The 27551-nt window shown below is 39.0% G+C and overlaps 2 long non-coding RNA genes across 2 annotated transcripts in view; one reads left to right on the top strand and one right to left on the bottom strand.

The window, feature by feature from the left end:
• LOC309637585 overlaps positions 1 to 27551 on the top strand; it is a 418822-nt gene that overhangs the window by 41068 nt on the left and 350203 nt on the right. The window lies entirely within an intron of this gene.
• LOC309637556 overlaps positions 1 to 27551 on the bottom strand; it is a 738298-nt gene that overhangs the window by 687336 nt on the left and 23411 nt on the right. Inside the window, exon 2 of the long non-coding RNA XR_014250650.1 lies at positions 93 to 182. This is a non-coding gene — a long non-coding RNA (uncharacterized lncRNA). The remainder of the gene's footprint in view (positions 1 to 92; positions 183 to 27551) is intronic.

Below are 27551 nucleotides of genomic sequence, written 5' to 3'. Positions count from 1 at the left end.
CTCATTAGGAATCACAATGCTTAAATTAAGAAACTCAAGAACAGGTATCTGATGACGTGTGTTCTCTGGATGCAGGAACCACAGTTACTTACAGAAAATGCCGACGGTGTTTCTCTTTATCACATCTCTAAGTCATCATGTCAGCACTTTGGACGCTGCTAGCTGTCACTGTGTGTGAGAACCTAAGGAGAAAGGGGGAAAAAATGGACATAACTTTCCCTCAGAAAAAAACCATGTGGAAAAATATACATCGTGCACATGCATAGGCAGACAACCTTTCACTTCTTTTTCTCGGTTCATAGGACATAATGAGAATTAATTAGCACATTCCTAAATCATTTGCCCCCATTTCCTCTCTAATGTGTATATCTATGCATAAGGGAAGATTTTGTAAAGAAAGGACACAGAAACCAGAAAGCTGAGGTCAGAGACAGAAGCACAGATGTACATATAAATGGATGTTCTGGGATTGTGTCTCTTTGTGATGCAGAATTACAAATGATTTTAATTCAACCCCTTCAACATGAGCTATCCTTTTTTTCTGTTCTAAATACAGTACCTACAAGCCCCCCAAATTCATCTCTTACAGACTTGGAAGATTTAAAAATTTCTCCAAAATGCCACATGTCAGTCAAAAAAGAAAATGATTGGCTTTTAAAATTATAATTTAAAGCACAGTGACGAGAGGGTATGTTTTCATTAAAATTTAACCCCTTTTTAAGCTCTTGTGTCTGGGGCTTTGGGGAACACACTGAAAACCTGGGGGCTTTGCCTGCATATCCTTCTGAGAAAAAAGAGCTACAAAACAAAAAGCACAGAATTACAATGAACTGTAGCCTGTGTTAATATAAGGCCATGTCCTTCAATATGCACCTCAGTACAGGACTTACTGCTCATTGTTTGAAATACACAGAAAAATCAAGAGTCTGTCACTTCCATCTACAAATGTTTAGAAATTAAATCTAATAGGTAAGGATTAAGCCATACGTGTTCCTGAACCTTATTTTTTATTTATTTTTTTTTTTAATTTTTATTTATTTATTTATTTATTTATTTATTTATTTATTTTTGGCTATGTTGGGTCTTCGTTTCTGTGCAAGGGCTTTCTCTAGTTGCGGCAAGCAGGGGCCACTCTTCATCGCGGTGCGCGGGCCTCTCATTATCGCGGCCTCTCTTGTTGCGGAGCACAGGCTCCAGACGCGCAGGCTCAGTAGTTGTGGCTCACGGGCCTAGTTGCTCCGCGGCATGTGGGATCTTCCCAGACCAGGGCTCGAACCCGTGTCCCCTGCATTGGCAGGCAGATTCTCAACCACTGCGCCACCAGGGAAGCCCTAAACCTTATTTTTTTTTAATGGTATCATCTTCATATCCTCTGAGGGGAATCAATTTCTATAAAGTGTAACCTTTTTGTAGTAGGAATAATCATTTTTGCATCATGGTAATATTCAATTAAAACAAATTATTTTAAAAGAGTATTCGACAAAGTAACCCCTAAACATAACAATGTCATACAAAAACAATTGAGGGTTCAAAACATTTTATTGTCCTGTTTCTTTAGTCCAGCATTACCTCTTGGCAATTACACAAATCTATACACGTGATAGAATTTCACAGAACTGTACAAAACAATAGTGCACATCGAAAAACCAACAGAATCACATAAGGTCTATAGTCTAGTTAAGAGTATTTTGTGAAAGTCAGTTTCTCACTTTTGATATGTGTACTATGGTTATGTAAAAGGTTACCATTAGGGGAAGCTGGGTCAAGGGTATGCGCTACCTCTCTGCTGTTTTTTACCACTTCTTATATATCTACAATTATTTCAAAAGAAAAACATTACCTCCATACAAGTTTTATAAGTCTGAATTCCCAGACATTATGTTAGAGTTTCACAATGCAAGGAATCAAATAGATTCTCACTAAAATTTAGACCTACAACTTTCAAAGAAATTTCAGAAAGGTTGAAAAATACATCCTTCATACACTACTATGTATAAAATAGATAACTAATGAGAACTTACTGTATAGCACAGGGAACTCTACTCAGTGTTCTGTGGTGACCTAAATGGGAAGGAAAACTAAAAAAGAGGGGAGATATATATATATATATATATGTATAACTGATTCACTTTGCTGTACAGCAGAAACTAACACAACACTGTAAAGCAACTATACTCCAATAAGAACTAAACAAAGAATATATCTTTCAATTGACTCAGACTTGAGGGATGCTGGATGAAGTCTTACCATCTTCCAAGTCCTAATCAAGAGCATGTCTCTAACTTTCTCTGACCACCTTATACCTTCTTTGCTCCAAACTCTGTCCCTATCTACCTCCCCAGGCAGAAACAATGTCTCCCTCTATTTCAGAGCAGTTAGGTTTAGTGGTTAAGAGCCTAGAGTCAGATTGCTTCTCTGATACTACCTGCTCCACCTTAGTCAAGCTGCTTAACCTATCAGAGCCTCTGTTTGCTAATCTGTAAAAGGGGAATAATAACAGTATCTACTGCATAGGGTTGTTGTGAGGTTTACACGAAGCAATGGGTGAAAAGAGCCTGACGTGTAGAAAGCACTACATCAAGGTCAGCTGTGACCTAGGGTAGTGCTTCATCCACGCTTCTACTGTAGTAAGTGAGTGAAGGATAAGGAAGAGGAAACCAGAGCCACACAGAGCTTCCTTCAAATGCTGGCCCCTCCTCTTGTTAACTACAGGATCGACCCTCCCTCCAAGCCACAGCTCCCTTGTCTGAAAAATAGAAAGATGATGCAGCGCCAGGCACACAGTAAGCGTCCAGCACCAGGCTTTTTTGTTAGTGTTGCATCTACATTATAAATATTTCTTCTGACTCTCTCTGTTTTGCTGCACTATGAGATCCTGATAGGCAAAAGTCAGCTACTATTCCAGCTTTCTGTCTCCTGCCCAGTGTCGCCACAAAGGAGATGCTCCGTAAATGTTCGTTAAATTGCAATTTTTAAAAAGCTCAGGATGGAAAACTAAAACTTTAAAACTAACCGCTTGAACCACATCACAAAGGACCCCAGGAGTGAAAAAGACATTTACGGGACCACTCTGGTTGCCGAAAACTTTTTCTTTTTATGATAATGGCACCTCTTTTAAGTTTTCAGAAGCTGAATTTGTAAAAGTAAGCCTCAAGGAGTGTTGTGAGTTCTGGGTTCCAAAGCAGAGGAGGCACTGGCCAACAACCCTTGCTCTACACCCTCAGGTCCGAGAGCAGTTAAGTAGGTGCGAGTTACACCTACAGAGGACACCACGAACCAATGGGAATGCCTTCCCTGCCTTTATTAACATACTCCCATGTGCTGTCTTAAGTAGTACACTTGAAAATGTAAGAAACGCCCACAATAATGGCCTGGGATGCTACAGTTTCCTGAAACAACGTTTATTCCTGTGCTCTCACCTCTTCATCACAAAGCAGTCTTGCCATCATCCTGAAGTCATTTAAAGGACTGGAAGATCATCTTCAGGAAATAGTCGGTTTTCTGTCCTAAGTCCTTATGGACTGTGCCTTGCGAAACCCTCCTGCAGATAAATCTAACACCCCAATAATTCAATATTTTTCTCCAAAACAAAACCATTAGCATTTTATTAGAAGAAATATTTCACCTCTCTCTCTCTCTCTCTATTTAAACACGCCACAGATGTAGCACTCTGTGTGGGTTGTTAGAAAGTCAAAGAATATAATTTCTTGATTAATTGCCATACACAGGATCCGAGTTATGCACAATTTTGGTAGTTAACCCCACCACCTCCCGTAAGCAGTCCTGCTAAACCTTCCAAATAAGCACATTTCTGATAAATCACTTGCAGCTATTTAAATGGATCAGGCTTTATTCCTTGGGATAGATAGATCATGTCATTTTCAAAGTGCAAGAACTACAGGAGAGAAATTCCACAGTAAACCTCTGCTGTGGTAACTTCGTTGCCCTTGCAGGCTTCAGGGAGTCTCAGTTAATATTTCTTAGCTTACTTTTAACTATCTTGTGGTCTCAGAAATGGTTGGTGATTCAGAAATTACGTCAGGAGTCTAAAGATAGACTTCAATAAATGCAGCAGTTCTCGATCAGGAAAAGAAAATGCCTGTTGGTTTAAAGACTATTGGGAATCAAAGAGCTATTCTTAGTTGGGCCAATTACAGTCGATCCCTCCAAAAGCAAGTTACCTTCTCTCCTCAACCATCCATCTACTTAACTGGGTGCATGAATATAAATCACAGGGATCCCTAGATATTGGTACAGTGCTCAATTCTGAGCTATGGATGCCTTTTTATGGACCTTTTTTCCCCCACCACAGGGGGAAAAAGAAGTTTTGGGGCACAGTTTCCATATTGGTTACTTCACCAATGGAATGACTGATTTACCCAAGACAACAGGGCTGACAGCAGTAAAAGCAGAGGGAAAAGGTCGGGTCCCAACTGTATCTGGCGGATGCTCCGACCTCAAGGAGTTACTATGCCGCATTTTTATCACACGACCTCCGGCATGAAAATTCTTTGCAGGGGATCCTACATCCCTCAGTCATGCTCTTCTTTTTCCAGTACAAGCATAACGATAAAAAGCACCTCAGTTCAAACAGGATTAGTCAACCAATACATAAACGGCAAGCAACTGGCCCCTCTCGCCTTCGCGGCCAACACAGACCCTCAGACATCTCCTCCATTTCTCTGAAAATTTATCTTCTTTAACATTGGAGGTATGTTTCCCTAAATCTGAATTTATTTGGGATTCGTCCAGACAACCCTCCCTTCTTTAGTTCAAAAAGTGTGTGGGGATACCAGAATTCTGGAATGGATGACAGTCAATTAATTGTGACTTTCTAGTAAAGAAAAAACACCCACTGGTGCCGTCTTCTTGAATCTCACATCCTTGTAGATCAGGGTCAATATATGTTCATTTAAAATAAAGAAAATTACATTTGTTTTTAATATTCTTTTTAGTTTATATTACCTAAATGTCCCATAGTAAGCACGCTCCACTTCTGCAAATGAAAATGTTCTTTAAAATGCATTTGACAAAATTTTATATACATATCAATACCATGTCGAAAATACCATAAGGAAGTCTCCCTGAAGCTCGTGCCAAGTTTTGTTTGCTTTGTTGTTGTTGTTGTTTAGTCTTGTTTTTGCTTTTTAAGTTTCCCTGACCATCCCGGTTTACCTCATTATTAGACTACAGGCCATTCAATAATTGACTACTAAAAAGTGTGTTACCGAATCCATAAAATGAGAATGAAGGGGAAAAAAAGAAAAAAACATGAACAAAAATGTCCTCTAAGTTTTCCTACACATATCCTATAATTTTCCAGTTGGCTTAACCACTCAACATATTTAAATAACCAACCAACATATTTATTTAACATTCGGCAGATGGACATGATAGAAACATCATGATTTTCAGATGTACTTTTATAACTGCAAGGTTTTCTTCATGCCAGGATCACAACAGGTTCTTAAGGTAAAGCTGCCCCTACCTGCTGTTTCTTTGATGTTAGAGCGACTCTCAACCTCAACATGTCCTCTCAGATTAATTTAAAGCAGTGGAAATCAAATCATTCTCTTCAATCTATTTTTTACCCACAGCATAAAAGAGACTATTTTACATGTTAATAGTAATCTGATGTGGTTGTATAAATCTGATATAAATATGATACTCTGTTTGGAAATGATGCTAATTTAGTTTAAAATGGAGATTACATTTCAACTTGTAAAAGAGCAGGATGGAATATTAGCATTCACGGCTGTTATATAATTTCCCTTTACACTACACAAGTGTTACTCAAAATCTTTTCTGAGCCTCTTTGTCCAAAGATTTCCCATTCTTCCTATAAGAAAAAGGACTTCTCTATTTAACTATAAGTTAAACAGGTGGTACAGACCCTTGAAAAAAGATTAACAACAACATTATAAATGCATTTTTGAAGAAACATTTAAAGTTACAGTGTAATAAACTGAACAGAATGTCATAAGAATGTCAAACTGGGCACAGTAAAAATAAATGTTATTCCCAAGGAAAATAAAAAGTCTGCATATTTATGTAACATTCAGCAGATGGACGTGATATTAATATAGGGTTTTCAGTTGTACTTTTATAGCTACTAGATTTTCTTGCCTAACTTGGCAACCCGAGGCACCATTTGAGTTTTGGATTTGGACAACACTGCAACAGATGTCCAGACCAATAAAATAAATTCCTTAAGGGCTCTGCTTAATTTGTGTAATTGATCAATTTTGGTTACATAGGCCTCAGCTCACCAGCATGTAACTGCCTTCCACAAAAGCTTTGCAGTGGGGATTTCATTCCATATGTTACTAGGGTTTATGAACCCTCTCTTTGACAATGCTGCAAATAGAACAGGGCCTGGGGTGACACCTGTTGGCAACCAGTGGTGAAAAACAACCACTGATAACAGCGGATGGTTCTGGGGCAGTTTTTCTCAAACTCAGCGCCGTTGACGTTCTTTGTCTGGAGGCTGTCCTGTGCATTGCAGGATATTTAGCAGCAACCCTGGCCTCTCCCACTAGATGAAACTAAAATGTCTCTAGACAGTGCCAAATGGCCCCGGGGTGACACCACCACCCCAGGTGAGAACTGTTGCAGTAGGGTGGAAGCTTCTAGAATGGCTTAAGATTTCTCACACAGTTTTTTAAAACAAAACACAAGATACTCTTCCCTTGCCTTGAAGTCTTTCGATCTAATCATAGTTTTACAGACAACTCACAGAAACTTTGGCCTGATAGAAGGTAACCGTAATATCGCTTCATCACTGCACTTAGGCGGGTGGTAATTAAGACATGGATTTTGAAACCCAACGTGAAATGTTCATCACTCACCTATTAAACTTGCCAGAGTTGCTATGTTAATTATCTCCCCTTATCCCTGATTTAGCGTAAGACGGCCTGCAGACTGTGACAGAAATTAAAGGAAAGACCAGTGACCTCTTTTTTGACTGCACAAATAACTACATGATAATAAATTAGTTTTCAATTTTCAGAAGACTTTACATGGTTAAAAAAAAATGGAGCAAGTATGATACACAAACTTGATAGAAGATGGCTGATAAGCACCAACTTCGAGTCTTCTTTTTATATTTGCTTCCAATCAATGCAAATAGGAAATTGAAGCAAACTGCACGATTATTAACCTGGCTGGGTACATTACTGAATATAATAATAATCATGAGAAGATGATGTCAGTTTATATTTCATATTGGGTATTACAGCAATAAAAGGCTGCTCATCTGACGTTTTCAGAGGTAGAGAAAAATTTGACACGTACACACGGTACACACAGCACACATCCAGACACTCACACAAAAGATTTCTGCAGTCAGATTGACTTGAAGGATTCATACTAATATCAGAAAAAAAGTATGCAAAGTAGAATGACTTATTTAACGATAAAGAAGTACCATGACTTCCTGGCATGTTTTGTGCCTTTCTTACATCTGCTCCTGCCTCAAACAGCTTTCTTCCTCTGGCTGACAAAACACAAATAAGAATGTCCAGGAAGCAGAGCCCCACTCTGATGTACAATAATACTCAGCTAATTAGAAGAATCCTGCTCATTATGCTAGGCAGTAGGAAGTAAGAAACTACATGAAAGCATGACACTTGCTAAGCCCTAGGACGGTGTCACAGCTGAACTGGCATCACTTTCTTCTGTTTCTTTATAGACTTGGTTGGATTGCAAGTTCATTCCTTTAAAATCAGGGTTTTGACTTTCAGAGGGAATGATTCCTTGAACACTGCACCATCTTCTGGCCAAACGCTGAACTACAAGTTCTTAATTAAAGAGTCAAGTCCCAATTTCCTAAGAATGTCTGCTGGATGAGAACCCGGTATACTTTATTATTCCTATTTTCAGCACAATAGACCGAAGAGAAACAGGAAACATCCTCCTTCTAATTAAAAGAACTCTGTTTTAAGACAGTTTTGTGCTTCGCAGTCTTAAACAATTTTTGATCCCACGAATACTCATGGGATACTCACCGGCATTTAGAATACGCTGACTGGGGCCCAAAGAGGTATGCAACATGGTTCTGGCCCTCTGAAAGCTCTGAAAGCTCATTTTACAGTTCTTTATTGGATAGTCATACAATAAAGAACTGTAAACTGGGTGAATTCTGAAGAACCCAAACAAGAAGGGCAGTAGGAATTGGAGGGGAAATCTGAAGACTGACCCTGGTGGAAAAGATTTACTATAGACAGTGGTCCTTGAATCATGATGACGTAGCCACTAATGATGCTCAAAATATGCCAGGCACTGAGCTAAGTTCTTACAAACACTACCTTAATTAATCCTCAAAACAACCTCATCTTGCTAACGAGCGTCCCACCCACGGGGTAGAAGAGGTTAAGACTCAAACTCAGGTCAGCCCAGTTCCACAGCCCACCCTCTGAACCACCTTGCTGTGCCATCTCCCATGACAAGGATGAGAGGCCCAGAAAGGATGACAGAGGGGTTTCCGGAGGAATGAGATGAGCTCAGCAAAAGGGCAGAGGGAGGGATGTGCAGCTGCAGCTCTAGAATTTCCCTCTAGAAGGGACTTAGGATGGAGATCTTTTTGGAGGGAAGGGACAGCTCTGAGACGTACCTGTTTGAAGCTGTGCTCACGGAGGAGGCATAGAGATCCCGCCTAGAGAAAGTAAGAGGAGCTGGTGGGAATCATGGGAAGGACTGACCTCCAGGACACCCACAGCTGCTGCCACTGACGGCACGGGCTCCATACTCAAAGAAGAACAAGGAAACCAGCGGGAGTAAATAGCTACGTGGTTCAGAAGGCAACCAGAGGAAACTGGATTTGAAAAGCAGCTTGGAAAAAGACAACCATGTCCAGAAAGTTAACAAGAATATCAGGGTTCCAAAGGAAAGAAGAGTAAGCAGCAGATTCATTCACTCATGTAATCATTCCTTCATTCACCAAAATGACTGGGTTCAAGGGCAAAGGATTTGGGGAGGTGGGAACAGCAAGTGAGGACTTTGCCAGTTAGGGGAGGCTTGTGCATGTGCAAAGCAGAAGAAAGAAAGTCTAGAGAGAGTGATGGGAGCTGCTGCAGAAATAAGACACAGTGGAGGCAGTAGAGGTGGGAGGAACGTGGTAATGGGCAGAGGTTGAGGGCACCAGTCTCCAGAAAGGTTCCTTTCAAAGATATGTAGGTAATTCAGTCATAACCTAAACAGGGACTGCAAACTCAGTTTTGAGGCAGGTAGTAAATGCACACAGTGGGCCAGCCAGGTGAAATTAACAGGGAGTGGGGGATGGGGGAAACCTGGAGACATTGTGCCCCGTCTAAAAGGGACAGCTGAGCCAGAGCGCAGGCTGCTGCCATGCTGAAACCAGAACTCAGAACTGCCAGATGCTCTGATATTTCAAGACAAGCGAAAAAGACGGATTTCTAGATGCAGTCTCTCAATGTGTACGTTGTTAGAAATTTTAAAGAATTTTAAAACACTATGCGGGCCAAACAAAACACATCTGCAGTGCAGGTGGGGCCTGCGGGTTGCCAGTTCAGAACCCCTGGCTTGGAAGGAAGATGTGGCTTACCAAAGGTTACGGAAAGGAAAGAGGGAACGCCACATCCTAAAGTCCTGTCCTCTGCAGCGACTTGACATCCATCCTTCTTTCTGACCCACCTCCATCGTCATCATCCCCAGTGGAAGCTCTCATGACTTCCAATCCAGACTTCTGAGATAATCGCCCACCTCCACTCGCTCCTTGTTCCTCTTATGCTACACCTGTCACTGGACTCATCTTTCTAAAATACAGTTCTTTTGTGCCACCCACTTCAGCCTCAGCCCAGAAACCTGAAATGACTTTCCCCACTGCTTATTAAAATAAGAACAAACAACTTCAGCTCACCTGCATCCATTCCTCTTCATGATAAAGTATCATTACGCCTTCACAATAGCCCAACATTTCTTTCCAACTGAAATGCCCTTCCAAATCTGTACATATCCTAAGCTTTTGCCAGTAAGAACTACCCAATTTCCCAAACGCAGCCTAAGTTTCCATATATGTAGATCAGAGTTTTTCAGTGTCAGAACTATTGACATTTGGGGCTGGAAAATTCTTTTCTAGGGGGGAGTGGGGTCCTGTGCATCGTGGAACATGTAGCAGCATCCCTGGCTTCTATGGACTGGATATTAGTAGCTCCTCCCCCGAGTTACGACTACCCAATAGGACATGATGGAAACAACCGAGCGCTCATAATATTCTCTCAGGGAAACCTTCAAATTAAGTGGAATTCTCTAAATCTTCGCCAACAGGTAGCAGAAAAGTTTGCTCAGAAACAGCCAGAGGGGCAGAGGAAGGTTGCCCACTGATTAAATGTTACTGTGTATGAATTACAGAGAGTCAGCAAGTCTCTTGACTTTTTCATCTCTTATCAAAGAAAAGAGGGGCTTCCCTGGGGGCTGAGTGGTTAAGAATCCACCTGCCAATGCAGGGGACACGGGTCTGAGCCCTGGTCCAGGAAGATCCCACATGCCGTGGAGCAACTAAACCCATGCACCACAACTATTGAGTCTGTGCTCTAGAGCCCATGAGCCACAACTACTGAGCCCACGTGCCACAACTACTGAAGCCCCTGGGCCTAGAGCCCATGCTCCGCAACAAGAGAAGCCACCACAATGAGAAGCCCGCACACCACAACAAAGAGTAGTCCCCACTCGCCGCAACTAGAGAAAAGCCCATGTGCATCAACGAAGACCCAAAAACAGCCCATAAATAAATAAATAAATAATAAATTCTTAAAAAAAGAAAAGAACACTTCCCCCGGGAGCTTTTGCCTCCCTGATTCCCATGTTAGGTCACATTCCCTTGCCCTGGGCTCTCACAGCACCGATGTCCTAATAATCCCTTGTTTAATGTTGGTTTCTCCTCTGGGCTGTACAATCCATGAGGGCACAGACTGTGTGTCACTGTCACAGCTGTATCCCCAGCTCCTAGGACAGTGCCTGGCATGGAGAGGGCACTTACTTCTCTGGCAATGAGTCATAAACCTTACAATAATAGAGTGATTTCCCCTTCATCTAATTCTTAGCAAATCCCAATTCTCTTATTCCTTTCAGATGCAGCTCAAGATAAATGATCTCCATGAAGACATCCTTGACTAATACCAACTGACAATGATCTCTCTTTTCCTATAAATCCATACAGCCATTTCACAGTGCTTGTTACTCGTGGTTTTCCACATAGTAGATATGAAATTCAAGATCTTCAAGAGAGTCTGTATCTTCCAGTTTTTTATTACCACTTTTAACAATAAATATACAGGTGACAGATCTAAATACCTGCAGGTGCAATGAATAAATGATTATGTTTTTCACTAAAACAGCTAAAAAGCCCGCCATCACCAAATTGAACCTTAGAAACCAAATTTTGAATTTATGATCTCATCTAAAATGCTTACCTAATGTCTTCTTCCTGTATTTTAAAATAAAATTTCTATTGATTCAAGTTCAATTATTATTTATTCATACCATAAACATGTCACTTTACAAATAATACATACAAAAACCTTCTCGCCAGCACACATTCTTCTCATCCCCCAAGTCTGTGGTCTGGTGGAATGAGTTCTTTGTTAGAAAAAAATAGAGAGCTGTGACTTTAAGCTGGTCAATTAACCTTCCTGGTTTCCTCAATCCATAAAATGGGTACATTAATATCTGCCTACTGGCAAGGGTAGTAATAATTCCTGTAGGCTTAGGGTTTGGGGTCCTACAGACCAGATTCAAATTTGTACTCTATCTCATGATAGCTGTGTGCTCTTAGTCATTAGTCAATTTAATCTCTCTGTCTTGGTTTAAATGTGAAATGAAATTAAAAATAAAACCTACCTATTGTGAGATATATATGATGATGTATACAGTTGCTAGTAAGTAGCAACTGCTCAGTGAATGCAGGCCCTCTATTACTAGAGAGAAACGAATGAGACAATGTCATTAGAAAAGAACTTTGGACAATAGTTTCTAGGGATGACCCAATTTGGTGATTATTGGAAAGTTAAATGATAACAAGATCAGTTACCTAATATTCCAAGAATTTTTTTTAAAAAATGCTTACTCCTCAGTCTTACGGTCACAAAAGTCAGCCCTGGGTTTTTATGGACTGAGACTCAATCTGGGCCCAGGACAGGCATTATATTTTAAAATGTATAAAATCTGTCATTTTCCCCATTGTTCTTAGAATTTTAAGAGACTGTTGCTTTAAATCTGGTGATTCTGTCCAGCGTCTTTTCTGAGTTAGTTGGACTTTCACTGCACCAAAACTGAGGCAAACTACAACTTCAGATGCAAAGTAAAGTCAAGCAGAAACGCAGCTTCATGCTATGGAGTTCAACGTCCATTCAGCTCCACGCTGGTGAGACCCTGTTACAACATCCCATCAAATGGGCTGGGGGAACGGGGCTCCTGCACTCACCTCTCTTGCTATCCCTGTGCAGTGCCAGCCTCGACTACCTCCGTTTAAGTCTGTACATCTGCCTTTCTTCATCCACTCTCCTGAGGCTGCATGAAATTCAACTAAATTCAGAGGTCAGACGACATTTTTCTCAAAAGGAAAAACAAATAAGGAGATATCTTGACCAATTCAGATCCAAAATCTTTTTTATATGGCTATTCCATTCACTCAACCAATACTTTTCAAGTGAAATAGCACATAAATGTCTGAGATTTCCCTTTCACTCTGGCTCTGAGGACCTGGATTTTGTTTGCCCTTGAACAAGATTTTACTCTCAAATTTCCCATCAATAAAGCAGAGATAATGACAGTATTTGCCCACTGCATGGGGGAATTGTAAAACTTAATTAATTAAAATCTTAGATGAAGTGTCCTAGCAACACCAACATTCTGCATTACTTCCTGACCTGGATGTGAATGAGTGTTAATTTCAAAAGACAAATTCTCCAATTTATAGCATGATTGTAGAGTGGCGTTTTACACACACACACACACACACACACACACACACACACACATGCACATCCATATACATATGTATATGCATATGTATAGCTTGGCATTTATACGAATGTGTGATTTCAGCAGCAAATCAGCCAAAGGAAAAATTAGCTACAGTTTTTTCCAAGGGAAATAATTTTCTGTTCATGTTCTGTTATTTTCAAAAGACTCTAATGCTGTTATTTCAAAACTAAATGTCCTCAAACAAGGCAAAGACAATTCTTCGTTGAATTATGCTTGCAGATGCCAAAGTTTCAGTGTTGTGTTAAAGTCCTACAAGAATAATCCAAAATTTTTAAAATGTATATGGAAACATTCCTTTAAAGTGAATTAAAACTATTCCACCCCTTTAGGACCAAATAGCCTTAAAAAGAAGATAAATAAACATTCCACAAGAGAGAGGGAAGGAAGGAAGGAAGATGGGAAAGAAGGGCAGGAAGCAATCACTGTCGTCGCTTCCCCTCCCCAAGAGAAAGTTACAAATCATCCATAAAGTTTATTCTGCAGTTTTGCTCGACTAAAGTTGGGCAGGGTCATTTTGTGACAACAGAAGGGAAAGGAAGAGCTCTGATGTAATTGAGTAGGAGTATTAAGCAGCTATGTCTTTTTCTCTTGGCACTCATCTCTGGCTATCACATCCGTAAATTCCTGCCTGCCTTTTTTTGGGACACAAACAGATTAGCTATTTCTTAACAGATAAATGTTTTCTCTGGATGCAGCTACTTTCATAGCTGATTAGTTGACTAAAAGCCATAGTATTTTTAAACTAGTTCATTTATATAGATAAGGCTTTTTTTTAAAGATAGCACCAGTTAACTTTGGCATCAAAATATGGCCTCCTGTCATAGGAAAAGTACATGTAACTGATAAGGATTGAACATGGCCTAATACTCACAGTGGGAAGAATATACGGCTTAGGGCTGTTTACATTCTAGCATGAATGAGAATCTTTTGTTAATTTCAATAACACTCTATCCTAACACCTAAAGAAGTGTTAGATGTGAGATATAAACATTTTTATTGATATGCTATGAATTTTAATATTATTTAACTTTACTTTATTAAATTATTTTCCACCTAGGCAGTATATATCCATTAACTTTTTTAATGAAGAGAAAGAGAGAAAGACCATACGTAAAACATCAAACAGGTCTTTAAAAAAAGGAAAAGAGGGAAGAGTTCTCTCTAAACATCCAGAAAGGAAAGAAAAGTAGAAAATCTGAAAGGTATCATAATTGTTGATGAACAGATGCAGCTTTTAAGAAGCTACCAAATCCTTCTTCCCATTTGGAAACCCAGTTTTTATTCATCTTCCTCAGTAATTTAAGGCAGGGATTTTTGTCTGTTTTGTTTACTACTAGATCCTCACAGTCTAGAACAGTGCCTGATATACAGTAGGTGCTCAAAAAAAAAATCTCTGCTAAATAAAGGAACAAAGGAAGAGAGCTTGTCGAGGCAAGATATAAAACCTGAGATTGGTAAAAAGCAATAGGAATTCCAAGGAGCCTTTCATCTGTCACTTTGAGGTTTGCTAAGAAGAAGAAGAAAGAAGAAGAAAGATCAAAACTAACCAGTAAATGAGGCTGTGGATCAGTCTATATAGAACCTGAGAATAAGAAAACAGAAAGTACCCAAAGGATAATTGGAATAGTATGCTCCTCTTTCACAAGAGTAAGACTACCTCACTTTCAGCAAAAAAAAGAAGTGAAATTGAAGTAGCGAGAAGAAATGAGATGAAAAAATTACCACAGAGTAAGGGGCTCAATAAATCTCTCTGAATAAACGAAAGGCTGTCCACCCACATGGGCACTGGCTCAGTACTGGGGTGCGAACCATAATGGTCCTCAGAAAGCTCACGGTCCAAAGAGGGGGGAATAGACAGGCAGATTCCAATCCTGATAGAAAAGAAAAGAAAAATAGGTAAGAAAGGTGACAAAATTAAAAGGAAAACTGACCCTCCTTTTTCCAACCTAGGACACATTTGGAACTTGTGCAAAATCACATGTGCCTTAGAAAAGACACAATGCATCACAAGAGGTAAGTTCCACGAAAATCCTCTGAAGTGCTTGTTAATAAATCTGAGAACTTTCCCATGAGGAGAGAATAACAAAGAGATAAAAGTCTTCTGGAATGATGAAAGCTCAAGGGAATACGATTGGAGGTTCAAAAATTTACGAAATAAATGAGATGAACAAGCACTTGTTCAAAAAAGTTCAAGAACTGTGGAATGAGAGACAGCTCACACAGCATTAGATTGGTACATTTACGATAAAGTTTAAAAAATACCATAACCGAACACAGTACAGATTGAAAACATAAGTAGACTGGGACATGTATAGAAAAAATCATGGATCAAAGACAACTCTCGTAGCCTGAGGTAAAATCTAGACTGTGGCCACGGTTTTTTGTTTTTGTTCTTTGTTTATTGAACTCTTTATTAGGGAAACTTCAAACATGTACAAATTTAAATACACGTGTATTCATCCATCATGCAGTTTCAATAATTATCAATCCATGGTCAATGTCATTTCATTTTTACCCCTTGTTTCATTTATTTCCACTTCCCCACCCTAACCCCTGGATCATTTTGAAACAAATCTCAAACACTGCATCATGCATCTGTAAAGAGTTCAGTGAATATTTTTAAATATAAGGACAGTTTAAAAAACATAACTATCATACCAACAGCATGCCCCAAAAGTTAACACTAATTCCTCCACATTGTCAAATATCCAGGCAAATTTCAAAATTCTCTGATATGCAACAGCATTTTTAAAAATTAGGAATTTATTGTCACATCTGAAAACAGAGTATAGCACAGGGAACTATGCTCAATAGTTTGTAACAACCTATAAGGGAAAAGAATCTGAAAAAGAATATATACATATGTATAAGTGAATCACTGTGCTATGATATTGTAAATCAACTATACTTCAATTAAAAAATTTAATTTAATTAAAAACAAAAAAGAAAATGGCAATATTTCAACCAAGTCTAGATTTCTGACTTCTCAACAAAAATATCTGGCAACTCTGGGTACATATTCCTGAATAGCAACACTGAGCAGAAATGACAGAGCCACTTCCCCTTTTATGCAGGTCTTACATGCTCCAGCTCACCACACTCCTCACCACTCCCTATCGTCCTGCCCGCTGCACACTCCACACATCTACATCACCTGTCTGGCTCTGGACACAACTGAGTCTACAATCCTAAATCTAAGCTAACAGAAATGCTGGATGATTGGAACCCCTCCTAGAGCTTTCGGGTAAATGATGTCCTAAGTGGTAACCAGAGACATGCTTTAGCTGTACAGGCTTGAAAAAGTCACAGACAGAACAGAAAGGAACAACCCGGAAAACAAATGCTCACATTTTAGGGTCAAACCACGGGCAGAACAAGAGAAGATGCAAAGTCAACAGACAAGGAAGCCAAGAGGGGGAATGGTGGAGTTATGAGGCACAGATTGATTTGATTAGTTCAAGAATTATTTGGAGAACCAAATTATGTGCTGGGCTTTCCTCTCTGCAAGGCATTCCAAGATCCAGAGATGGGTAATGTTGCTTTTAAAGGAGTAACGCCAAGTCCAACACTACATAAAGCCTTCCCTCCTTCCCCATTCATTTGTCAGTTTTGAAATGTGAGAATGCAAGCCCAGTAGGTTAAATTAAAAGTGTAGTCACTGGGGCGACGTATTAATGCTCTTAAAATTGAAACAAAAATTAAAATCTAAAATAAGATCTTTTACACTCACCTATATCTATATGTTGACTCCTTTTCAGAGAGGCTGGAAAGCTCAGGACTCAATGCAAGAAAATAAAATGGTGTGTGTTTGACAACCAGATGCTATTCAAAATTAAAAGAGCTTAATTTTAAGACTGGTGCAAGAAAAGACATATAATTTGCTCACTATGCACACAGTAAATTAAAAACTAAAAAGAGGCAATGAGTGTGAAATATTAAATATTTACTTCTCAGGGTATTTTTGTGCACTCTGATATTAATGGGTAATAATAATTACTGTGCCTTATCCAAGACACACCTAGACTGGGAAATTAAATTCCCAGCATATGGGAGATATATCAGTCGATGCACATGCTTAATTCCCATTATGTTAATACAACCAGAGGAAATGCACCCATGGAAAAAAAGAGATCCCCAGAAACTTAATATAATGGGAAATCTGGAAGGGTCTTTTCCCTTGGAAGTAGGGGAATTAATTCCATTTAAATTTCTCAAAATAAATATGCATCCAGGACAGAAAAGCTGAGTATGTAAATGATTTCATAGAAAACAACTCACAAAATTGACACTTGTCAGTCTCCTTTGTATATTAAAAACTTGAAGATGGAAGTAATGGTAATCATAAATAGTAGATTTTAAATGGTTTTACATGGCAAAATAAAAGTTGGCAACCCTAAAAACCTTGAACATGGTTTGGGACCCTAGGAGGAAGCTCAGTCAAGGAAATCATTCATCCATCTGAGACCAGACCATTCATCCATCTAAAGACCCAGACGTGGGTCTTTAATAGGAGATGCCTTGCCCTTCTGTTCTCTTTTCTATTTGTTAATTCTAATACTCCATTAAAGAGTCTATTTGACCACAGGGATACGAAGCCCAGTAGATATCAGAGCCATGCCTCCATGTCACACATGGAACAGGTGATCAGCCCCGGAGCAGTGGTTAAGGTAATTCAGGAGTCAAGAGGCTGGAGCTCTAGTGCAAGGTCTGCTCTTTAACCACTTGATCTTGACCTCAGTATTTATATCTGTAAAGAAGGATGGTAATAATCCCTATCCACCTACTTCACAAAACTGAAAGTCCAAAAGAATGACATGTATGTGTGAAGGTAACTGCAAATTGCAAAGCACTCTACAACTGCAAGGACCATAAGTGATTTAGTGCTCTATGTCCTGCTTTTCAGAGCTTTGTTTCATTTATTATGAATTTTTTGTCTTTTGGCCTTTTTTCGAATATTAGAGTCATACACATCAGTATAAACAAATTAAAACGAGAAAAGCAGACAGAAGAAGAGATATCATTCATGTTCTCACCACCCCAAAATAACACCCATTAATACTGTACGTATATCAATCTCAGCCAGGGTTGTCTCCCCACCCCAGGGGACATTTGGCAATTTCTGGAGACATTTTTGGTTATTCACTGTTCAGAAAGAGGTAGATGAGGGGGTGCTACTGGAATCTAGTGAGTAGAGGCCCTGGATGTTTAGTGGCATCCTACGGTGCACAGTACAGCCCTCTACAATAAAGAATTATGCAACCCCAAATGTCAATGGGGCCAAGAATGAGAAACCCTGATCTAATATACATGCATGTACGTGTGTGTAGCATCACATGTGGCATTAATGCCAGAAGGCCATTCTACACTGTCTTTCACCAAATTAAGCTAGGTGGAATGGCAATCCCAGAATCTCACATTTAACCAATGTTTGCTGCTACAATAGCAACATACAGGCAATAAATGAAATTTAACACAGAAATTATAAAATATTTCTCCACATACATTAAATGGAGGCAGTGTTTACGATAATATAACACCATTTACTCTCCCAACTTCTTCAATAACTGCAGGAAGCTGCTGAAGTGATGAGTGAAGAGAGATAGGATGGCTTTTGCTCAAGCAGATTTAGGGGTGAAAAAATATTCTCCCGGGTAATTTTTTTTTTTTTTTTTTTGGTTTTCTTAGGAATAAGTAGTTAGAGTTAAGAAAATAATTAAGTTTTCTATTTTAAATTATCTTTACTAAAAGTAAATATTACTTTTGACACAGCTAAGAAATCAAGCATCAAAACTCGACCAAAACAAATTGAATAATTAAGTTGATAGAAATGGAAAGATCTCACATAGGAAAGACGTTCCACAATTTCTTCTTAAAGAATATTGTAGAAAAAGATACCAGTTAAATGAGATCATCATCAAAATCAAAATCAGAACTACCATCTTATTTTTCTCTTAGTAATATACAGTATACATCTTTATGTTGTTTCATATATATGTATATATATACACATATACATGTATATACATATGTATATATACATATATATAAACAGCACAAAAATACTTCATTGTTTGGGTGTTTATAATTTACTTGATCAATACCTCACTGCAAATATTTTATTTACAATCTTTCATTAAAGTAAACAATGCTACTCTGAACATCTTCATTGTTAAGTCCTACGTACATCTTGAATTATGTTGTTAAATTGGTAGAAGAGGAATTGGAAGTCCAAGTGTAGTTCATATAGTCGTTGCCCTCCAAGAGATTTTTACTGGAAGGCAAAATTCAAGTTCACCTTTACACTCGCTGTTTTACCTTCTCTAACAACCTGACTCTACTCCTGAAAGTCATGCCCACTGCCTTTTCTGGTGAGCAGGATTGTTTTCAATGACAGTGATTACTTTATGCACAGGAGATATGCCACAGCCTGTCCAAAACGGCCTATATTAAAGTGACTGCCAGGTTTTGATTCAACCAACTGAGTACTGATCACTGAATTACCATTCACGTAAAAGTTCACAGAGACAGACCCATAGCAAATCTGATTCAGCCGTGAGAGGAGCCCTAATTAGCAGTTTGTCATTCCTTCAAACTAACCTCCTAACCTCATCCAACTGTCTATGTGTCAATTCAATTTACATAACTAATTAATTTGTTAAATGTTGTCCCCAAGCACCACGTTCAGGCCTCCTCTTTCTGATGGGTTCTCAGCAAACACTGATGGAGATGGACATTATTTGAAGTTTCCGACCTTTCTTTTGCTGTCCTTATTGTCAAGAATTTGGTCTTTATTTTTCTTCTGAGACCTGCTCGGCTGAACTAGAAGATATTGGAAGTGGTTTGGCCAATCTGATCCAAGACACATGAGGGTCCCAACGGGGGAAAATTCAGAAATAACCACACTGTGTTTTTTAAAAGTCATTACAGCAGACTATGTTTGTGCCTGGGCATATATGCCATTTATACAAAATATTTCTAAACAAGTGAAAAGGGTTCCTCAAATGTGAAAAGCGCCTCATAGTTCAATAATCTGGACCATGACGTCACGGTGCTGCAGTTCTTCTCTCTGGCCGCTAGGGTGTCATTTTTCTGCTCCAAACGGGAATTGGCTAGATGCCGCCTCTAGCCTATAATACCTCCCTCCCTCCAAGTGTGAATTTATTCTTTCCCACCTTACTAGCAGTTTTTACTTTTCCAGCTTGTCACGTAGAATCTTGCAAGTCTCCCTGGAAGGTGACTCATATTTCAATATGAATGGGGCAGCTAGCTTCTGTTATCTTAAAGGGTTACATTATGTCATTGCACATTTTCAGCTGGGGTGAAAACAAACTGTGCTCTTTCCACGTATCATTCCAGTAATATGTATTTGTATAAGATCACAGGGACTTATAAACTGTCTGAAATTTTTCCAGCTCTAAAAATTAAGACCAAGGTACTAGGTTTCTTAAGAATTCAGCAACAACAACTAAAAACATCCCTTTATTACCTGTCATGCTGTTCAGGATTATTTCTATAAAAAAAAATGATGCTGGTGATGACGACGACAACTGCGATATCGACAAGAACAATGGTAATAAAGGTTAACTTGTGTTGACATTCACCACACACCTGGTGCTCTGCCAACAGCTTTCCCTATAGTCTTCACTACACTCCAAAGAAAGAGATACTCTGAGCGTTCCCAACTTTCAGATAACGACTCTAAGAGCTTAATGGGAAAAGGTCACAGAGTTAGAAAATGGAAGAGGCAGGCTGTGAAAGTAGCCAATTTTAACTCCAAAGCTTGTACTCTTAACCATTATGCTATGCATTCGTCCACATGTCTTAGTAAATAATTTTCTAAGGTTCTGGTAAGCAAATCTTAAATTTTCCTCAGGATGTACATCCTCCAGGAAACCTTTCCCAGCCACCCAAGGCTAGATGGGATGTCCTGAACTCTCCTACCACATGCACAAGGCCTCTATGAGACCAGGCAGCACACTGTGTTTACCAACCTGTCACTTGTGCCCCCACAACAGAGTGAAAAGTCCTTGGGGACACCAACTTCATCTCTTCTAAGGGCACCCAGTACTGGTAGGCACTTGGTAGGTGTTTGATCGAAGAATGAGCGTATCAGCAAATGAATTCTACCTCCTTTATCATAGAGCAGCCAAGTGGAATTTCAGCCCTACATTCCTCTTCTATTTTCCAATCATCCTCCATGAAATTTATCTCACTGGAAAGTTATCCCCAAACCTGCTTCCTTCCAAAGAATGGCAGGCACTGGAGTTGGACTACCTGGGGTAGAATTCTGGGCCATCACTCCCTTGATGTAGAGCTAAGGTTTAACCCTCTTGGGTCTGCTTCCTTAGCAGTGAAATGGGTTCTAAAACAGCACCTAATCTACGCTACAGAGCTGGGAGGTGGATTAAACATCATAACACAGGTACTGTGATTAGCACAGTGATCGACACAGAGCAAAAACTTAGTATACGCTAAGTACAGTAGTAACAGCAATAGTGTTAATAGCTGTAGTTGTAGGTAGAGGAGCACTAGTATTAGCAGGAAAAGTACTCCCTGAAAAACTGAGCATGAGGAATCCAGGAAGAAAGACGAGGACACAGCCGCACTTTTTAAAAGTTTATATGCTACGTGGTGCTTTCCCTATAAAGGACATAGCTATCTCATCAAAAACGTATCTTCTTTAAACACTCCCCCAAACCAATTACAAAATAATCATTCTTATGTGCCAACGACTATGTTAAACATGTACGTGCGTTACGTCATTTAATCTCCATAACAATGTTTCAAGGTAAGTCCTGTTAACCTCAGTTACAGATGAGGAAGTAAAGATTCAGAGAAGTAAAAAAAAAATAAATAAATAAAATAAAATAAAATAAAAAAATAAAAAAAAAAAAGATTCAGAGAAGTAACAGTCATCTGCCCAGAACCACACAGCTGGTAAGTTATGGCACCAGGAATATGAGCCTGGAATTCTTTATTTACTTGATGGCCTGTCCCTTCCACTAGACTGAAAGCACCATGGGGCAACAGACCACAACTTCTGTTCACTGTTATATTCACAGCCCATTGCAAAATAGCAATAGGGCATTTTGGAATGTGTGAAAAAAAAAATGAATGAATAAATGGATGAATAAATCAGAGCCTACTCTTTTTTTTTTTTTAATTATTAGCACCTTTAATTATTATTAATTAATTTATTTATTTTTTTGGCTGTGTTGGGTCTTCGTTTCTGTGCGAGGGCTTTCTCCAGTTGCGGCAAGCGGGAGCCACTCTTCATCGCGGTGCGCGGGCCTCTCACCATCGCGGCCTCTCTTGTTGCGGAGCACAGGCTCCAGACGCGCAGGCTCAGCACCTGTGGCTCACGGGCCTAGCCGCTCCGCGGCACGCGGGATCCTCCCAGACCAGGGCTCGAACCCGTGTCCCCTGCATTAGCAGGCAGACTCTCAACCACTGCGCCACCAGGGAAGCCCCAGAGCCTAAACTCTTAACCAAAGTGTGCCTCTTAGTTGTCTGAGATGAATGACATTTTTGTATAACACATTACTAGCAAAATTAGAGGCTGGCTCAGAAATTTTATAATAATAATAATAATAATAATGCTAATTGAGTACCTACTATATTCATTGTTCCTTTGCTAAAGGCCTTATAAAGGTCTCCCTAATCCTTCCAGCAATCCACAAGGTAGATATTATTATCTCTATTTTACCGATACTTGGTTACCCAGTTATGCAGGAATTTAAAGCAGGTCTTTTCCTGAAGCCCAAGCCTTTTCCACTTTGGGATCTCAACTCTGAAACAGGAACAAAGACAGGTGTGTGCTCTGTTTACTCTTAAAGAGACACACGAGATTCATGCCAGCCAAACCCCAGTAGTTAAAAGAAGCTTTATTAACTCCATTGACTGTGCCCAAGAAGAATCGTCCATGATGCCAGATCACTCTAGGTGGCCTGTGTGTGCTGAACTTTATTTTGTCCCCTCCTAGTATATTTCACAGGGTTGAAGGCACACTCAGAGTTACGGACCTTCTGCTGTCTGCGTCCTTCAGGGAACAGGTATACAGATTTGTACTTTGACTTCTGAGCACTAGCAGTGACTTTATTCCAGCACCTGATGCTTAGTTTTAAGTTCCTGTAGCCTCATGCCTCTGGCAAATGTTACACCCAGCAATGGATTTGCTTATATATATCAATAAATTCCTGCAAAGCCTTTCCATTTCTCTGCTACTGACCAAACCTGAAGTGCCTTCTCACTTCTGCTACACGCTCCAAATAATACCATCTGATGAATAAAGACAAGAATCAATGAATCCATTCATTCATTTTCTTAAATAAGTACTCACTGAGTGCCTACTGTGCATCATGCATGGTCATTTTTGTAAAAAGCCAAAGGAGGCACCGAATAAAATCAATGGCAATGATTGCTATTGCTGTTGACTCTCTTCATCCTTCTTCTGCACACTGACAGAATAATGGTCCCCCAAAGATGTCTACATCCAAATCCTCAGAACCTGTGAATATATTACCTAACCTGAGAAAAGGGACTTTGCAGATGTTAATCACCTTGAGGTGGGGTATGAGCTTGAATCATCTGGATGAGCCCAACCTAGTCACATGAGTCAACAGAGCCCTTTCCTGCTAAGGTGACAGGCAGAGGAAGATGTGACTATGGAAGAATAGTCAGAGGGATGCAACATGGCTGGCTTTGATGATGGAAGAAGGGACCATGAGTCAAGGAATGCCAGCGAGCAGCCTCTAGAATCTGGAAAAGCCAAGGAAACAAATGACCAGCTACAGCCTCCAGAAAGGAATGCAGCCCTGCCAACGCCTTCATTTTAGCTCAGTGAGACCTAGAATGGTAACATAATAAATTTATATTGTTTGTATGTGATACTTTGTTACAATAGCAATAGGAAACTGATCCACACAGCAACCGAAAAAGAAAACATCTCTCCTAGGTTTCCAAATAGCAGGGAAACCTGCTGTACAGCATAGGGAGCTCAGCTCAGTGCTCTGTGATGACCTAGATGGGTGGGACGGGGGCGTGGTGGGGGGGGGAGGTCCAATAGGGAGGGGATATATGTATACATATAGATGATTCACTTCATTGTACAGCAGAAACTAACACAACATTGTAAAGCGATTATACTCCAATAAAAAAAATTTTTTTAAGTATATCAAGGGTAAATATCAACTTTTCTGCCTAAAAGCTGTAAAGTACAAGAACGTAATGAATAATAAAATAAATATTAGCACTGGATATACTTGATACCAGCTGCAAAAATTCCTATTGCATGTATCACATTGCAAATCTTCCAAAATCAATACGCAACATTAGTGGATTAAAATGTGCTCTCTCACCAACTGGGTTAGATGGTCATTCCTTATACCCAGTCAGCAGAACTCCAAACTGCTCACCAAAAAGATATGCAGCAATCACTTGATTTTCATTTTTTCACTTCAAATATTTTCATTGGTCACATTCACCTGTAAATCTGTTCTTTCCAAAAAAAAAAAAAAAACCTTTTTTCCACTCAGATCATTTCATCCACTAGGAGAGGAAAGAAAAAAAGGATTGGAGCTGTGCCAAAGCAGAAAAAAAAGTTAACTTTCTTGCCAGTGGAGGATCTTGTTAAAATGAAACATCTTTCCCATGAAATGGATGCTAACACAATACAACATAATACTAATAAAGCCTTTTCATAATATTTTTCCTAAAGATTACTTGCATTTTAAAAATTGCCTTTTCTATCGCCCCCAGGTGATGCTTAAAAAGATACATCACTTCTGAACAAGTGTTACTTTTTCCTTGCATTTCTGGTTAACTTACATATGCTTTTGTGAAGTTATCTTTAGTCAGAAAAACTTACCAAAAGAAAAGATCCTTTATAGCTAAAAGGAATAATTTGTATGATTTAAAGAAGGGCTAATAAAGCCCCACATTTTCCCAAGATAACACACATGCATGGCAGACCCATATTTGTGCTTAACAACTGGGAAAAAAAGGACTTGTGTTTAACATTTCACAAACAATATATTCATTTTATGTGCATTTAATACCCGCAATTTTAAACGCAGGCTTCTAAATATTCACTAGTCACTTCATAATGAAAACTGAATGCATCATGCGTTTGGATCTTGGGGGTGGAGGGATGTATAAATTTTTAAGGAAATATGTATCTGCTTTTTCCTCCCTCAAGAAAAAGGAGGGTGGATAAAGAAAGCGTTGATGGTGTCAGGGTGTTGAACCGCTGGTGAGCAGGTGTGTGCTGTTGAAGGGGCCTCTGGTGAATTGAAAGCTTTTAAAAGAGATTGATTCTCTTGCTTAACTAGTTATTTCAAACATGCTTTTAAAGGTATTAATTACTTTACGGAAAAGAGTCTCCATTTGCTTCTAAATTGTTTCTTTGGGTGATTCTTTGCTGGCAAAAATGTGTCTGGGGTAGAAGTTAACAATCTGTCACCATAATTTTCAGTATAACATTTAAATGTTATACTTAAAATTATAGAAAATATATCTGTGTCATTCAAATTATATGTAAAGTATATTTATAATATATTCAAAATATATTTAAAATTTTATAAAATATTTAAAATCATTTGTTTTATATGTAAAATTATAGATTTAAATGTAAAACAATTACATGTATTATTCTATACATACATAGATATATGTAAATGCTAGATGGAACATCTCTTAAAAGAACTTCGGTTTTTGTTTTATTCATACATGGATGCATATTCTACAGAAGTCTATGAAAACTTCTACTACTTAATCTTGCAGAATTCTGTAAATTAAAATAAGACATTAATCGGCATCTTCACTGCCTTCAGTACCTGTCCCCAGTGCTACAAAGTTGTTTATTCAAGGATTTTTCAGTTTAATCTGCTGAAGGTATTTAAATCTGCATCAAAACGGCATCTTTGGCCCCAAAGATTTTAAAATACATCGAATCTAGTACCACAAGGGTAGACACCACTGTAATTAAGTCCTCAGGAGGTTAAGCATGATTCCATACCTCCTTGTGACTTAACTCTTAGGTTTTAGCAGCCTGGGGCATCCAGGTTCGCATGAAAAAAAATTTTTGCAGCCCCTCAGGTACATTATATTCTCCAAGTGCAAAAGGAACACTTTCCAGTGACAAAAGGCCATTTTGCCAATTTGCTGTCCAGAACACAGACTAATGAGTCACAGACAGCAGAAAAAAGAAATTTAACACTCCTGGCATTAATGAGTCGGGTAGGGATTAGTCATTTTATAGGATCCTTAGTAATGCCATAAAGTAACAAAATAACACTTTGAAAAAAAAACCCCACAGGCTCCTTGATGTTTGAGTAACTTTAACCCAGCACCTGCCAAAATTTGTAGAAATATATTCCCTATGCCATGATTTCTACACCTTTTTCCACGTAAACATTTTGAAACCAAAAAAGAATGCTAAAGAAAGTAACCCTATCAATTGTGTTCACTCCTCTTAGATTTTTAATAATACTAACAGAAATTCACCATCACCCATCCAGAGTCTGAAAAGCTTCACTGCTAATGTGAAATACATAGATAAGTGAAACACGGAAAGAAAAAATCGACATCAAAAATGCATATTTCATTGGCCCAAAATACATTTCAAGACACTGAATGAATATCTAATTGTTAAAACCAACACAAAAGGCTGAAGCCTTCCTCTCAATGTTCCCAACAGGATAATGTAGTCTAACAGTTTATAAACACAAGCCAGGAATTAAAATTTAAAACGACCCCAGGTCAGAAATGAGACCACTTTATAATTAGAGAAAAAACTACTGGTCCCCAGTGGAGATTAAGAAGGAGATGGTTTCTGAAAATGTACATAAGAGCGACAAAAATAAACAACTTCCACAGTCTGGTGGCACAATTCTGTTCCCTTGTGATGGAAACACGAAAAGGAGTCTCTAACAAGCTCCAAAAATATGTGGATGTGTATTTTAAGGAAAATTTAGCTTTCCAGACAACTATGCTTTTCTGCTGGAAATAATGAACTAACATAAAAATGATATAAGGGTGTGTGTTAAAAGGACACTTAAGTGAAACAGGTTGAAGGGCTTCATAAATTTACCAAAGATTAAACTAAAGCTGGATGTGTAAGAGGTAGTGATAAAACAATTTGGGGCGGCTCCTTCTTGAAGCAAAGATGGTTTGGGCTTTAGCAGGAGCCAGGCTTGCATAGCTAATCAGTGGCATGACCAGCCCAGGCTCCAAAGTAGGAGTCCCGGTCAGCCCCCTTGCAATCCATATACGCTCAAAACTCATAACGTTGGATATGCCTTGTTCTTGACCTAAATGCAATAGAAATTCCTCCTTGGGGTGCGTGATATACATGAAAAAGTACAACTTCTTTTTAAAACACCATTAGAAGATTTCATTGTGTGTGGACATACACTCTTGTTACTCCTAAATGCTCTTCTATTGAGTACAGTTTATATTCACTGGCAAAGCGAAATCTCCTGGGAAGCCAGAGAGGGGGAATGCAATTTCTGGTAATAACAGCTCACAACAGTGAATACTATCCACTTATC

Source organism: Balaenoptera physalus (genome assembly GCF_965194825.1).
Source record: "Balaenoptera physalus genome assembly, chromosome: 11".
Lineage (NCBI taxonomy): Eukaryota > Metazoa > Chordata > Mammalia > Artiodactyla > Balaenopteridae > Balaenoptera > Balaenoptera physalus.
The sequence above is the reverse complement of the archived record's forward strand: the minus strand, read 5'-3'. Positions and strand labels throughout refer to the sequence as shown.